The sequence below is a fragment of the Curcuma longa genome, chromosome 12 (genome assembly GCF_044706935.1).
Source record: "Curcuma longa cultivar G26 ecotype Majalengka, Jawa Barat chromosome 12, ITB_CL_G26_1.1, whole genome shotgun sequence".
Taxonomy (NCBI): Eukaryota; Viridiplantae; Streptophyta; class Magnoliopsida; order Zingiberales; family Zingiberaceae; genus Curcuma; species Curcuma longa.
Genome location: NC_133872.1, coordinates 5,330,374 through 5,334,150, shown reverse-complemented (window position 1 = coordinate 5,334,150; position 3,777 = coordinate 5,330,374). Strand labels below are relative to the sequence as shown.

General features: G+C 37.3%; 1 pseudogene; it reads left to right on the top strand.

Annotated features, from left to right (window-relative positions):
- Window positions 1-2,049: 2,049 nt before the first annotated feature.
- LOC141842731 (uncharacterized) lies at window positions 2,050-3,272 on the top strand (annotated as a pseudogene).
- The last annotated feature ends 505 nt before the right edge of the window (window positions 3,273-3,777 follow it).

Here is a 3,777-nt window from a genome sequence, read left to right as displayed (position 1 = left end):
TATACTTCATTGTGTTCCTATTCCACCTGATGTTAAAGTTGAAACATCAGCAAGGGCTTACACACCACCTCAGTTCCTCATGCTGCTGTTCACTGACCTTGGTGTTCTTACTCCATCCGTGGTTACACTACAAGAAAAATGATTTTAGAAGACACTATCTAATGAGGCATTTTAGTTAAAATGCATCAAAATGTAATTTTTGAGGCACTTAAAATTTGAGTGGCATTTTTGTAATAAAATCATGAGAATTGCAATTTTTTTGTTTTTCTTTTCCTTTACATTTTCCCTCTTCTTACTTCACAGAACCCTATTATTACAGTAACAAAAATAAACAACACTCTTTTAATTATTATTGGCAGTTTTCTTTATCTATTTAAGTATTTTTTTCCTTTTAATATAAAAGTTAATCATTTATCTATTAAATTAAATGGTATCTAGCACGATTTAAGTGATGATAAAAATATTTTATACACTCTAAAATTATTTGACATTTTATAAAAGAAACCTTTCAATTTACAATGCCATTTGGATAAAACACCCCTTCAGGTTCTCTTATTAAATATAAGCTCAACTTTTAGTCGCTTGTTTTACCTAGTGGTCTCCTTTTCCTCGACGAGCTGTCTTTTCCTCCTGCTGCATCACGATCCATCGCCCTTCCGATCGAACTCGCGGAAGCCCTAAACTCATAGGCAAGTTCATCATTGCCCTTTCGATCGAACTGGCTTTTGATCGAACTCGCGGAAGCCCTAAACTCAGAGGCAAGTTCATCATTTTGATTGTTCTTTGGTGTTATTTTCGATCTCGAAAACTTCAGATCGAGTTATCTTTCACTGCCTGCCTCACGTTTTCCCTGTTCTCCCTCAACTGAACCCTCGATTTTGCCATCGCCCTCACACCACCGATCATCCGTTCTCACAGCACCGGCCGTGCGACCGTGCGGGCGTGGAGACCGTGCGGGCGTGGATGATCGTGCATCGATCATCCGTTCTCACAGCACCTCCAAGATCCTTCGCAGGTACTTGATAAACTTGTCTTTCATTGGCCTTGTTTAATGACTTTTTTCTTCTAGTTGAATTTGTTTGGAGCTATCAATGTCTTACTTTTGGCTCATATGATGTTGTTCTTATTATTCTTGCCCATTATTGTAATTCTTGTATTTTTTGCTTCTCATGTTTATAGAATCAAGTAATAAAGTTAAAGTCTCACTTGTCGCTCATGGATAGAAGTTGGATGTATAAGTTTAGAGGAAGTAAGGAATATGAGAATGGTTTGGATAAATTACTTGACATTGCATTTGAAAAAGAAAGCGTGAATGGAAAAATCGTTTGTCCGTGTAAAAATTGCAAACTTGGTGATTTGGTAGATAGAGTGACTGCAAAAGATCATTTAACATATCATGGATTTCTGAATGGGTATGCAAGATGGTTTGTTCATGGTGAAGCATCTTTGTCTACTCGTCCCACCTATGATTTGAGAGATAATTTTGACAATGGCAATGACATGCATGGGATTTTACATGATGGAATTTGCTTTGGGCATGTTGAAAATTACATTGATGATAATGATGGGGATGCTGTTCCAGGAGATGAGGAACCAAATAATGATGCAAAATGTTTTTATGAGTTGCTAAAAAATGCTGAAAGGGAGCTTTATCCTGGTTGTAAGAAGTATTCTCAATTATCCGCAATTATTAGGTTGTTTCACATAAAGTGTCTTAATAGAGTGAGCAACAAATGGTTTACTGATTTGCTTGAATTTATAAAAGATGCTTTTCTTGTTAGAGAGACATTTCCTAAGTCATACTATGAGGCAAAAAAGATGATAGGAGGCTTGGGACTTTCTTACAATAAGATCCATGCATGTCCAAACGACTGCATGTTGTATAGAAAGGAGCATGAGAATGATACAGAATGTTGTGTTTGCAAAACATCTAGGTATTTGGAGGACAAAGATAGCGATGAAGTTGGGGAACCTTTATCTAAAAAGAGAAAAAAGGTTCCTGCTAAGGTTTTAAGGCATTTCCCTTTGATTCCCCGATTGCAGCGTTTATTCATGTCTTCGAAAACAGCATCTTTCATGAGGTGGCATAAGGAAGGTCGAACAGAAGATGGTTATATGAGACACCCTGCTGATTCTCCTGCATGGAAGACATTCGACTTTAGAAATAGAGATTTTGCCGAAGAAGCTAGAAATATTAGGCTTGGCTTAACATCAGATGGTTTTAATCCTTTTAGGTCTTTAAATGTTCATTACAGTACATGGCCTGTCATCTTGATACCTTATAATTTGCCCCCCTGGATGTGTATGAAGCAAGAATATTTTTTTCTTTCGTTGTTGATTCCTGGCCCAACAATGTCCGGGAACAATCTGGATGTATACTTAGCGCCCTTGATAGATGAGTTGAAATTATTGTGGGAGGTTAGGGTAAATACTTATGATGCATCGATGAATCGAAATTTCACACATGTTCTAGGTGGTTAAGGTATAGTAGTAAGCATTGTTATATGGGGCATCGTCGTTTCTTGGCAAGTGATCATCATTTTCGTAAAGATAAGAGATCATTCAATGGGTTTGAAGAACATGATAAGGCACCATCACAATTGAGTGGAGATATGGTCTTGAGAGAGCTTGACGGTTATACACACACATTTGGCAGATTAAATAATGACAATAGAAATTTGCCTTATAATTGGAAGAAGTGGAGCATATTTTTTGAGTTACCATATTGGAAAGGAAATATATTGCGTCATAATCTTGATGTGATGCATATTGAGAGTAATGTGTGTGAAAGTGTTCTTGCAACCATACTAGGCCTTGATAAATCAAAAGATCATGCGAAAGCACGTGAAGACTTGCATGAAATGGGAATTAGGCCTGAGTTACATCCTGTTGTAGATGATTCTGGTAAACGTTACTATCCACCTCCCTGTTTTCTGATGAATAGGGCAGAAAACGAGATTTTTTGTGGTGTGCTGAAACAAATCAAAGTCCCGGATGGTTATTCATCAAATATATCGAAATGCATAAGTAAGAAACCACCAAAGATCTTCGGTTTGAAGAGTCATGATAACCATATATTGATGCAACAATTGTTTCCTCTAGCTCTTCGTAGAGTCCTACGAAAGCAAGTGCGAGCACCTTTAATTGATTTGTGTAATTTCTTTAGAGGTTTATGTTTGAAGGTTCTTCATGCTCGAGAACTTATTCAATTAGAGAGGCGGATTGCTCTAACACTTTATCATTTGGAAAGGATTTTTCCTCCTTCTCTTTGATATTATGGTTCACCTACCTATCCATTTAGCGACCGAAGCAAGGTTGGCAGGGCCTGTGCATTATCGGTGGATGTATCCCGTTGAAAGGTATTTGTCAACGTTGAAGGCATATGTACGTAATCGAAGTCACCCTGAAGGTTCTATTGCAGAGGGATATTTTGCGGAAGAATGTGTGGTCTTTTGTGCTAGATACCTAGATGATGTTGAGACAAGGAGTAATCGAGCTTCAAGAAATTATGATGGCAATATTGACACTAGAGTTGAATTTCCCATATTTGTCAATCCTGGTCGTCATCTTGGAGGAGTGAATATTGTTAATTGGGACGTAGATACAATGAAAAGGGCACATCAATATGTGTTATTCAATTGTGAAATAGTTTAACCATTTTTAAGGTGTGAACTTTTGTGATTAATTCAGCTTATGCGTATATATAGTTTTCTGATTAATTCAGCTTATGTTTAGCGAGCATCGGGAAATGATTCGTAATCAAAATCCTCGTTTGCG